The sequence below is a fragment of the Dendrobates tinctorius genome, unplaced genomic scaffold (assembly GCF_039654945.1).
Source record: "Dendrobates tinctorius isolate UK_male_01 unplaced genomic scaffold, ASM3965494v1 ptg000045l, whole genome shotgun sequence".
In the NCBI taxonomy this organism is placed as follows: Eukaryota; Metazoa; Chordata; class Amphibia; order Anura; family Dendrobatidae; genus Dendrobates; species Dendrobates tinctorius.
Window position 1 is genome coordinate 18,325,337 of NW_027361713.1, and position 13,059 is coordinate 18,338,395.

At 43.7% G+C, this 13,059-nt stretch overlaps 1 protein-coding gene across 3 annotated transcripts in view; it reads right to left on the reverse strand.

Annotated features, from left to right (window-relative positions):
* ILRUN (inflammation and lipid regulator with UBA-like and NBR1-like domains) overlaps nucleotides 1-13,059 on the reverse strand; it is a 291,746-nt gene that overhangs the window by 263,150 nt on the left and 15,537 nt on the right. The window lies entirely within an intron of this gene.

Here is a 13,059-nt window from a genome sequence, read left to right on the forward strand (position 1 = left end):
CCTCTGACACGGAGAAGGGAGGCATCACAGGAGTGACACAGCCAGAAATGCCTTGGTAAAGTCTTTAGGGAGGATGTATCCTTGTGGTCGGCGGCAGCTAAAATGCCTAGAATATGTTCTCTCACGTGAACCTTAAAGGGACGCGTGGTCAAACCAACATAGATCAATCCGCAGGGACACATAGCAAAGTAAATGACATTACGAGTATCACACGTAATCCTCTTCCTAATGTCATATGTCCTAGATCTATCCGCATTGTGAAAGAATCATAGAATCATAGAATCATAGAATCGTAGAGTTGGAAGGGACCTCCTGGGCCATCTGGTCCAACCCCCTGCTCAAAGCAGGATTCGCTAAATCATCCCAGTTAGATGTCTGTCCAGCCTCTGTTTGAAGACTTCCATTGAAGGAGAACTCACCACTTCTCGTGGCAGCCTGTTCCACTCATTGATCACTCTAACTGTCAAAAAGTTTTTTCTAATATCTAATCTGTGTCTCCTCCCATTCAGCTTCATCCCATTGCTTCTAGTCTTTCCTTGTGCAAATGAGAATAAAGTTGATCCTTCTACAATGTGACAGCCCTTTAGATATTTGTAGACAGCTATTAAGTCTCCTCTCAGTCTTCTCTTTTGCAAACTAAACATTCCCAAATCCTGCAACCTTTCCTCATAAGACAGGGTTTGCAGACCGGTCACCATTCTGGTCGCTCTTTTCTGAACTTGCTCCAGTTTGTTGATGTCTTTTTTAAAATGTGGTGCCCAAAATTGGACACAATATTCCAGATGAGGTCTGACCAAAGAGGAGTAGAGGGAAATAATGACTTCACGTGATCTAGACTGTATGCTTCTGTTAATACATCCTAGAATTGCATTTGCCTTTTTTGCTGCTGCATCACACTGTTGACTCATATTCAGTCTGTGATCTATTAGTATACCCAAGTCTTTTTCACATGTGCTGTCACTTAGCCCTATTCCTCCCATTCTATATATGCTTTTTTCATTTTTATTGCCCAGATGTAGTACTTTGCATTTCTCCCTGTTAAAAACCATTCTGTTAGTTGCTGCCCACTTCTCCAGTTTATTTAAATCTTTTTGAATCCTCTCTCTCTCTTCTCTAGTATTAGCTATCCCTCCTAGCTTTGTGTCATCAGCAAATTTAATCAGTTTACCCTCAATTCCTTCATCTAAATCGTTGATAAAGATGTTGAACAATACAGGGCCCAGGACAGAGCCCTGTGGTACCCCACTTGAGACATTCTTCCAACTGGATGTGCAGCCATTAACGACCACTCTTTGGGTCCGATCACTAAGCCAGTTATGAATCCACCTAACAGTTGCCTTGTCCATTCCATACTTAGTCATTTTTTCAATAAGGATTGTATGAGAGACTTTGTCAAATGCTTTGCTGAAGTCAAGATATACTATATCTACAGCATTTCCTTGATCCACCCAATCAGTAATACCATCATAGAAGGAAATTAAATTAGTCTGACATGACTTATTAGTTACAAACCCATGCTGACTCTGTTTAATCACTTCATTCTTATCCAGGTATTGACATACATGTTGTTTAATAATTTGTTCAAAGATCTTTCCTGGTATAGAAGTCAGAAGGTGTTACATCTTTCAATGTTGGGACATGCGACACAACGACCACAAGGAAAACATCCACCCCTACAACCAGTACCACTATTTAGAAATGTTGGTTTGGGACCCCCCACATAGTGGCTCCTAACCAACAGATCACGCAAATTTTTAGCGCGTCTGTTAGAAATAGCTGGTTTTTTTGAGATATATTTAGAAAGAATAGGATCGGCTCTAAGTATAGGCCATGATTTAGACAAGGCCTCCCTTACCCGGGCTGATTGCGCGTGGTAATCTGTAACAAATCTAACCTTATCATCAGTTTGTAGCACCTCGGATTTATATAACAGATCATGCCGTCGACTTGGGCTTTTAGCCATTTTTCACAATGTGGTGATTCGTTCCTTCATCTGTATGCTTTTTACAATAAAGAATTTTTTATGGATACTTTATAATAATTCTGGACTTGTGGTCGCTCTTTTTCTGTGTGTTTTGTGTTTATAATCGCGATTAGTCCATATTTTGGTCCATTATCCCAGCATCATATTTATTTAGCATTGGCTTTATGCATTTATATATTATGATATTGGTGCGTTTGTTGAATTGTTCTTTCATCTTTCTTGCTGTGTTTTGCACAGGTGCTTGGTATTTCAACAAAATGGACTACAAAGCCAAGGAAAAGACTTGGCAGAATCAACTTGAACAGGTGTTTGGTGGAAACACCACTGACTCACAGCCGACTAACAGCCCTAACTGGGACAGTCAATTCTCTGTATTGAAAAATAATCTAGTAAAAAGAACCAAAATTTGGTGGAATCGGGCATTTTTAGAAAAATATATATCCCTTAAATATATACCTAGGGGTTTACGTATTCGGACCATTCCAGCCTTCCCTGTGGAGGATGAGTCTTTTGTCTTGCAGTGGGAGGAGGAGTGCAACAAATGTTCCTTTACAATGATGCAGTTATTAATGGATCTAAATTCTAGTTCTATTGTTTCTTTGGATTCTGTGATTGATTCATCTCTTGCTGAATTTAAAACTCAATGTCCTTCTGAAATATTTAAAAATTTTGAAGGTCAATTAGAAAAAGCATTAGGTATAGTGGTCAAAAAAATTAATGAGACCCAAACGTCAAAATTTAATCGTGACATAAGAGACTATCAGACCAATAATGTCTTTTTTTGGAAGAAGCCTACGTCCATATCTGGATATCCTAAACGTATCCCTTCAGTTACATCGGCTTCATCTATCAGTGATTTATCTGATTCAGCCTCTATATCTATGACAACAAGGTCTGGTGGTAGCTCTAGACGGACGCGTGAAAGGAATTTCCATCCATACAGGAGATATGGCCGTAGGTCACCAGAAAATGTCAAAAACGATAAAAAGGTAATTATAAAAGACAACAATATTGTTAATTTGAGTGACCATATTTTTTCTGATACAGATCTGACTTTATTGAGTAAGGGTTTATCTTTTTCACCATCTACCAAGTTTGACACATTTTCTGTTATAAAAGACTTGCATATTTTTGCTCGTTCTTTATTATTTAAAAAAAATTTTCATGATGGTAAGGCGCATGCTCTATTTCCAACAGAGGAGGAGCAATCCGCTCTGAGAATCCTTGAGGAACTATCCATTGAACATCAAACACCAATTGAGGGTAAGATACCCCCATCGATTCGATCACGCTCCAAGAGATCCCCCCCCCCCGTCATCTTGTGCAAATATTGAGTTATTTGTTCAGGTGGTTACTAACGACCTGATGCAGATACCGAAAATGATTCCATATGATAATTTGACTAGTGGAGAACGCGAGCGTTTGAAAGCTCTTAAAGAGTTAAATGATGTAGTATTGAAACCGGCCGACAAGGGGGGGAATATTGTTATCTGGCCGAAGAGTATGTATGAAAAAGAAGCTTTTCGTCAGCTTAATGATAAAGCATGCTATAAAAGGCTCTCCTTCAACCCCTTGTCGGCCTATACTGCCCAACTTAATGCTATTATTGATAGGGCATTGAGTGAGGGTATCATTGAAAAAGAACTTGCTGTAGCACTCCATGTTGTGGAACCCACGATCTCCACACTATATTTATTACCTAAATTACATAAAAATAAGGAATGTCCACCTGGACGACCAATTATTTCAGGAGCGGGGAATTTCTTGGAGCGTATCAATCGGTGGTTGGATTCTATTTTGCAACCTTTTGTTGAGAGTCTCCCTTCATTCTTGAAGGACACAGGGGCATTTCTTAGACTTACTGATGATTTACATATTGATCAGGATACTATTCTGGTTGTGGCGGATGTGGAATCCTTATATACCAGCATTAGGCATTCCGATGGCCTTAAAGCTGTTATGTCTAACTTTCCCTGTGCCTTCCAGAATATTGTGTTGGAGACCTTGGATTTTTCTTTGACTCATAATTTTTTTATTTTTAAGGGGTCCTTCTACCTACAGCTCCAGGGAACAGCTATGGGGGCCTCTTTTGCGCCCGCCTACGCCAACCTGTTCCTGGGGCTGTGGGACCCTGTCGGATCATGGTTTGTCGATGGGCCGCGTCCTTTTTTGGGCGCGGTACATCGACGATATTTTCATGATCTGGCAGGGGCCTGTGAATTTCCTTCAGGATTTTATGCAATCATTGAATGTCAATGATATGAACATTCGCGTTACCTATCAATATGACAGTAATATGGTCGAATTTTTGGATGTCACTCTTAAACGTGGTGATGGTGATGTCCTACAGACGGACATATTTAGAAAACCAACATCAACTAATTCTTTGCTGCACGCCTCCTCTGCACATCCGAGACATGTGATCCAATCTGTGCCCATAGGGCAATTTCTACGGCTACGTAGAATTTGTTCCACTGATATTGACTTTGAACTACAAGCAGAGGACCTTAAAAAACGATTTTATGAGCGTGGGTATAGCCGCCGTATGGTGAAACGCGCCTATAAACGCGCTAAACACTCTCGACGGCATGATCTGTTATATAAATCCGAGGTGCGACAAACTGATAAGGTTAGATTTATTACAGATTACCACGCGCAATCAGCCCGGGTAAGGGAGGCCTTGTCTAAATCATGGCCTATACTTAGAGCCGATCCTATTCTTTCTAAATATATCTCAAAAAACCCAGCTATTTCTAACAGACGCGCTAAAAATTTGCGTGATCTGTTGGTTAGGAGCCACTATGTGGGGGGTCCCAAACCAACATTTCTAAATAGTGGTGCTGGTTGTAGGGGTGGATGTTTTCCTTGTGGTCGTTGTGTCGCATGTCCCAACATTGAAAGATGTAACACCTTTCACAATGCGGATAGATCTAGGACATATGACATTAGGAAGAGGATTACGTGTGATACTCGTAATGTCATTTACTTTGCTATGTGTCCCTGCGGATTGATCTATGTTGGTTTGACCACGCGTCCCTTTAAGGTTCGCGTGAGAGAACATATTCTAGGCATTTTAGCTGCCGCCGACCACAAGGATACATCCTCCCTAAAGACTTTACCAAGGCATTTCTGGCTGTGTCACTCCTGTGATGCCTCCCTTCTCCGTGTCAGAGGCATCGATTGTATTGATGCTTCTCAGCGGGGGGGTAGGACGTCGCAGAGGTTAGCCCAGCTAGAATCCCGTTGGATCTGGACTCTTAATACACTTCACCCTCACGGACTGAATGAATATAATAGTTTTGTCCCATTTTTGTGAGACCGGTTGCCGGCTTCTGAGTCATATTATGCTTGGTGAATCTTGTCTTCTATTTTATATTGTTTTTAATTAGTGTTCTTTTTAGATGTGATGTTCCCTTTGATCCCTCTCCTTCGTGGTCACCAATTGTTTTGTGGAGGTCCAATTGTTTGCATCATGACATCGGCGTAGATCAATATCCTGCACTACAAAGTTGGGAGACCGGCTTCAATCAATTTGTGATATAAAAATTATTTGTTTTTTCTGCTTTGTGGGTTTGATCAATCTATAATTATTTTGTAGATTTTGTAAAGCAATGGATGTGTGGGCTGTCTGGGTGTTTTTTCAATAAACATTGTAATCTACATTTCGTAGGCATTCTTGGCCGTCTAGATATATGAAGTGATTTTGTTGTAAATATATCTATGTGTCTTCATGTATTGGTATGACTATTGACTGATATATTCTACTTTTGGTGATATTGTGGTGGGTTGCTTTAATTTTATTAACTATATTATATGGCAATCCACCACTATGAGGATGAAATTTATTATTCTTATTCGCTGTTATTTTGTATCCTTAATTTCCGCCTATGTAGAATGTCTGTGAAGGTTATATTAATAATCCATCACTTTGAGGACTTATTTAGATATTTTTTATCCGGTATTACTATAATGTAAATTTTGTGCCATTATATATGTATTGAAATATGAGTATTTTTTTGGCCATGCTACGTTACATCTAATGTACGCTTACGTTTTGTATTTATATTAATGCTTTTCCTTATTTTTAATTTTCCCCGTTATTGTTATTGTTTTTCCCTCACTCCTGCCCTTCTTTATCATGGCCGATTATGCTTCTTTGTTCTGCGCACGCGCATTGTTGGTCGTCATGACCTGCGCTCTCCGTCTCCTTATGACGCCGGATGACGTGGGGCCCGCGTGTTTCCGGTGTTCATCGGAGCGGAGGCGTGGTCCTGATTTGATTGACAATAGACGCGTCTGCGGGACTTCCTGTTGGCGCGCTATATAAACTGTTACATGGCGCTTTTTGGCCACGCCCCCTGAGGAAGGAGCACAGAGCTCCGAAACGCGTGTCGGGTGACGCTGGCACATCCTCTGCCTTCATCTCCTCTCTGCATTGGCTTTACTAGGTATGTTCATTTATATATATTGAGAGTCAATGGAGTGTTTTTATATGTCAGCATTGATTTGTGCTACTTCATCCATTACTATGATCTATTTACTTATGACATTGGGTTGCCTATGTGTGTGCTCAAACATTATACCTCTTAGCTATGATTTACATTCTATTTGAGATGTCCGCAGCATGTGTCAGTGACTTGGGCTTTTAGCCATTTTTCACAATGTGGTGATTCGTTCCTTCATCTGTATGCTTTTTACAATAAAGAATTTTTTATGGATACTTTATAATAATTCTGGACTTGTGGTCGCTCTTTTTCTGTGTTTTGTAATAAGCAGATAAGAAAAAAGGCTTTCTGTTATGATTGAGTCACCGAGGAGGAAAAAACAAAACACAAGCTCAGCGGAGAAAAACAGAGAGGTTGGAAACTAGCGGATTGCAGACCCCTAATCCTATCACACAACTAGCAGTAGCCGTGGAGTGTTCCTACGGTGATCAGCCGGAGATCTACATAAGCCTAAAGAGAGAAAAGGGAAAAACTGACTGCCCCAGAGCAGACCCCAAAGCAATAGGCAGCCCCCAACATATAATGACGGTGAAGCAAGATGAAAACACTAACACAGATAGAAAGATAGGTTGAGCAAACGATGGGGCCCAAGCTAACTAACAAGGACAGGATAGAAAAGCTGCTGTCTGCAATCCAAGAAAACCCTGCTAAAAAATATTACCAACACAACTGATAAGCAAAAAGGACCCTGAAGTCACTAGACTTCAAACCCTATATCAGCACTCAAAATATTCTGGAAGCAGAGCAAAAGAGAACACTGATCAAGGAAAAAGAATCCAGCACACCCCCGGCCGGGGATGGCTGAACTCCAAAAAAACAAGGTAAACAAAACCAAAACTAATAAGTTCAATAGCAGAGCAAAAACTTATCTTTGGAAGCAGGAATCAGACTGGTCTCCAAGAATCCAGCAGAGAAATCACCAGCAACTCAGAAGGGCGTCGGCTGCCTTATATCCAGTCACCATCCACCTGATCAGGTGTTTGGTAATCAGCCTCACTACCTTCCTTCACCAGAAGAGGGAGATCATCGGACACAAAAGATGAATCAACAGATGAGCTCACAACAGCTTTCCCAATGTGTCTCGTCCTCAATTCAATAGTTCCTTTCGTAGGAGAAGATAGCAGGTACAGACCCCCTAAGAAACAGGGTGATTAGAAGGACAAGAAACAGGAGCAGGGGTTTCATGTTTGGAGATTCCTCAGCAAGGAGCCAAAAATCCTCTAAGTGATGGACTCTCCTGGGTAGGAGGAAGGTTGTCCCACTTCCAACCTGCCTGGGAGAAAATCTCAGTCAATGTCTAGGTACTCAGTATAATAATAGAGAAGAAAGTGGATTGGCACATTCCGTCCCATGCAAAATAATCGTTTATTGTGGCATCAAGTTACCAACAGCAGGCAGATAAAACCATGGAGCAAGTACAGACAACGATCTTTTCGCGCTTACATTGTTGAAGCGCAATGTAAGCGCGAAACGATCGTCATCTGTACTTACTCCATGGTTTTATCTGCCTGCTGTTGGTATCTTGATGCCACAATAAAGGATTATTTTGCACGGGACGGAATGTGCCTATCCACTTTCTTCTCTATGGATATACAGACTATTTTCCTTGGAAGTGGCACCCGTGTTCCCTGATGTGTGTGCAGCTTCATTACCCAAGGTCATACAGCTGTGCCTTTGTCCTGCTTTTTCCCTTCTATGGTATGTGATTTGGTATGTGGTATGGTATGTGATATGGTATGTGACTCAGTATAATAAGATCAGGACTGAGACTGGAGATTAGATCCACTCGACAACTTCAAGATCTCGTCCCCCTGAACTTGGAAGGAGCAACAGGCCCTAGAGGCGGAAGCATTATTTTTGCTATAAAAGAGGGTGCTGGTGGAGTTGGTGATTCAACAGCAGGGGAGGTTTTATTCTCCCCTGTTTCTGATAAGGAAGCCCGAACACTCCTTCAGGACCATTTTCATCTTAAAGGGAACCTAAATCACCTGGTTTGGCCGATATAAGATATGGCCACCGCCTTTCAGGGCTTCTGTAATGCTGAAGATAAGCCCCTGATCAGACCTGAAAAGATAAGAAAAATACGTTTTATTATACTCACCTGGGGCCAGTCCGGTCCGATGGGTGTTGCAGGTCCGGGGCCTCCCATCTTCTTATGATGGCCTCCCTCCTTCTTGCTTTATGGCTCCCCGGCATCACGCTCCTGGGCAGGCATACTTATCCTCCCTGTTGAGGGCAAAACAAAGTACTGCAGTGTGCACGCTCCGGGAAAGGTCAGAGAGGCCCAGCGCATGCGCACTAAAGTACTTTGCTCTACCTTCAACAGTGCAGATAAGTACACCCGCGCAGAAGCGCGATGTCGGGAAGCCAAGAAGCAAACAGGAGGGCAGCAATCATAAGATGGGAGGCGCGGACCCCGACTGCCCCCCAGGTGAGTATAGGGTCATTCCATGTCAAGTGGACCAGTGGTCCCCACTCGACCTTCTCCGATTTTGCTGAAAATTTATAAGGATGTACATGTATGTTTGAAAAGAGGTTCTGTAAATTTTTAGGGCCAGATCTCAAATACATTGGGCACTGTTGACCTTTCACTGGAGGTTCCACCAAGCCTGCGGCTTCAGCTAAGAGGATTTTGCAAACTTTGGCACATAGCCAATAGATTTCTATACTGGCTATGATGCTGAAATTTAGCATACTAGCTCAACTTTTGCTGCTAAACACGATAAAATTATTACCGGCTATGACAAAACAATATTTCGGCCGCAATTTTGTGTCAAAGTAGCTTGTAAAACGCGTCGCATAAAATTTATGCCAAACTTTGCCCATATAATAATAATCATCTTTATTTATATAGCGCCAACATATTCCGCAGCGCTTTACAGTTTAACAGTTTCAAAACACAAGTCATAAGTAACAACGCTAACAATACAATAATTAAAGCAAAATAAGACGAAATAAGACGACCCTGCTCGTGAGAGCGTACAATCTACAATGAGGTGAGGGAGATACAGAGTACAGGTGTGTATTTACAATGAAGGTCCAGCCATCTTGCAGGAGTGAAGGATGGATGGAGATAGTGAATGGGCTACGCACGCACACTTACACAGAGAATGACTTTGATTAGTGAATGTGATAGGCCGCTCTGAACAGGTGTGTTTTGAGCGAGCGCCTAAAACTATGCAAATTGTGGATAGTCCTGATTTCTTGGGGTAGAGCATTCCAGAGGATAGGAGCAGCACGGGAGAAGTCTTGGAGTCGGGAGTGGGAGGTACGGATTAGTGCAGAGGTTAGTCGAAAGTCGTTTGCAGAGCGCAGCGATCGGCTAGGCCGATAGACAGAAATGAGAGAAGAGATGTAAGGGGGTGCCGCACTGTGGAGAGCTTTGTGGGTGAGAACAAGTACTTTGAATTGGATCCTATAATGAATGGGCAGCCAATGTAAGGACTGGCGAAGAGCGGACGCGTCCGAGTACCGATTACCCAGATGGACGATCCTGGCTGCTGCATTGAGTATGGACTGGAGAGGGGATAGTCGAGTGACGGGGAGGCCAATTAATAGAGCGTTGCAGTAATCCAGGCGAGAGTGGATCAATGCAACAGTGAGGGTTTTTGTTGTTTCCATAGTGAGAAAAGGGCGGATTCTAGAGATGTTCTTTAGGTGTAAGCGGCAAGAGCGGGCAAGGGATTGTATATGGGATGTAAAGGAGAGATTGGTGTCAAACATAACACCCAGACAGCGCACCTGCTGCCGGGGTGTTATTGTGGTACCACCCACGGAGAAGGAAATGTCAGATTTAGGGAGGTTAGTAGACGGCGGGAGAAAAAGTAGTTCAGTTTTGGAGAGGTTGAGTTTCAGATAGAGAGCGGACATGATATTGGAGACTGCGGACAGACAGTCACTGGCGTTCTGTAGTACAGCGGGGGTAAGGTCGGGGGAAGACGTGTATAGTTGTGTGTCATCAGCATAAAGATGGTACTGAAAGCCAAATCTGCTGATGGTCTGTCCAATTGGGGCCATGTAGAGAGAGAAAAGAAGGGGGCCAAGGACTGAGCCCTGAGGTACCCCGACAGCAAGAGGAAGAGGAGATGACGTGGAGCTTGAGAACAAAACACTGAAGGAGCGGTCAGAGAGATAGGAAGAGAACCAGGAGAGTGCAGTGTCCTTAATGCCTAGTGACTGGAGCCTAGAGAGTAGGAGATGGTGGTCAACAGTATCGAAAGCTGCAGATAGGTCAAGAAGAATGAGCAGAGAGTGGTCACCGTTACGTTTTGCTGTCAGAAGGTCATTGGTCACTTTGATGAGTGCAGTTTCAGTCGAATGTAGGGGGCGGAAGCCGGACTGTGAAGGGTCTAGAAGGGAGTGAATGGAGAGGTAACGGGTAAGGCGGGAGTAAACTAGGCGTTCCAAAAGTTTAGAGATGAAGGGGAGATTGGAGACTGGTCTGTAGTTGTTTGTGCAGGATGGGTCGAGAGCAGGTTTCTTTAGTAGTGGAGTAACGATGGCGTGTTTGAAGGAGGATGGGAAAATGCCTGAGGAGAGGGAGAGATTAAAGATTGTAGTTAGGTGGGTTGTGACGACTGGAGAGAGAGACTGGAGGAGATGTGAGGGAATGGGGTCGGTAGTGCATGTAGTCGGACGAGAAGAAGAGAGGAGTCTGGAGACTTCTTCTTCTGTTATGGGATCAAATGTGGAGAGTGAGCCAGGGGAGATGTAGGAAGGGATGGGAGTCACAGCACTTGGTGGTTGGGAGCAGATTTCTTGACGGATATTATCTATTTTTTCTGTAAAGTGGGAGGCCAGGTCATCAGCACAAATGTCTGTGATAGGGGCTTGTGCTTTTGGCCTGAGGAGGGAGTGAAAAGTGTCAAAAAGTTTCTTGGGGTTGTTGGCTAGTGAGGAGATCAGGGTGGTGAAGTAGGTCTGTTTGGCAAGGTGAAGGGCAGCGTTATAGGTTCTTAACATAAATTTGAAGTGGATGAAGTCTTCTGGTGTGCAGGTTTTTCTCCATAGGCGTTCAGCACTCCTGGAGCATCGCTGGAGAAGTTGAGTTTGCGATGTGAGCCAGGGCTCTTTTACTCTGTGTTTGGAGGTTCTGAGGGTGAGGGGAGCTACTTGGTCAAGGGTGCTTCTAAGAGTGTCATTGTAGTGATGAACAGCCAGATTAGGACAGGAAAGAGAGGAGATTGGGGACAGAGATGAGTGTAGGGAATCTGAAAGTGTCTGAGGGTTAATAGCTTGTAGATTTCTGACTGTGTGGTAGGTAGGAATGAGCTGGGGTGGGCGAGGATTTGTGAGCGTGAAGGAGAGAATGTTGTGGTCAGAGAGTGGAAGCGGTGAGTTGTTTAGGTGCGAGATTGAACAGAGCCGGCAGAAGACCAGATCAAGGGTGTTACCGTCCTTATGTGTCTCAGAGGTTGAAAGCTGTGAGAGGCCTAGAGAGGTGGTTAGTGATAGAAGCTGGGATGCAGATGTGGAATTAGGGCTGTTAATGGGGATGTTGAAGTCTCCCAGGATGAGGGTTGGTAGTTCTGAGGACATGAAGTGTGGCAGCCAGGCTGAAAAGTGGTCAAGGAAGAGGGTGGGTGAGCCTGGGGGCCGGTATATGACCGCTACCCTGAGGGAGAGGGGACGGAAGAGCCTGATGGTGTGGACCTCAAAAGAAGGGAATAAGAGTGATGGGACTGGGGGGATGACCTGGAAAGTGCATTGTGGGGACAGGAGTATGCCAACTCCACCACCAGGTCTGTTTGTGGGTCTCGGGGAGTGAGAGAATTGTAAGCCACCGTAGGAAATGGCAGCAGGAGAGACAGTGTCAGAATCCTGAATCCAGGTTTCAGTGAGGGCCAACAGATTAAGAGAGTTGTTCAGAAAGTAGTTGTGTAGGAAAGGAAGCTTGTTACAAGCAGACCGTGGATTCCAGAGGGCACAATTAAAAGATTGAGATGAGGGAGTGCAAGTAATGTTAATCAGATTATTGTGGTTTCGATATGAGGTAGGGTAGGGGGAGATGTCCCCTGAAATCAGTAGGAGAAGGAAGATAAAGAGCCAATAGTTGTTGGAATTGTAAGTAGTTTTTTTCTGCGATGTGTTTGGGCAAGATGGGCTGAGGTTTCTCAGGAAGGTGAGGAGTGTGTGGGAGCTGTACATGGGAGAAGGAAGTATAGAGGGGCTGATGTGTATGAGTCGTGATGGAGGGGGGATAGGGTGATGAATGTGGATGGCAAGGGAACACAGGAGGATAAAAATAAAGCACATGGTTAAAGGGGAAGGCAAAGTGTGGGTTACCTGACTCCTGCCCTGACTAACTGCCATGTATAACTGCCGTTTTGCTGGATGCTTATCTTCTGTGATGCTTTGCTTATGGGATGCTTGCGTGCTGTACCCCACACTGCGTGCTTCCCCTTAGCAACTACTACATATATAGGCCACACTACAGGGTCAGGAGAGAGGGATTGTGGGAGATGGTTGGGTATAATTTGGCAGCTGGGGCCAGCACACCAGGGGATGGTTAGATGATCAAAGGCACTAGACCAAGATGTGGCAAAATGCTATAGCACCTTCCACCTGATA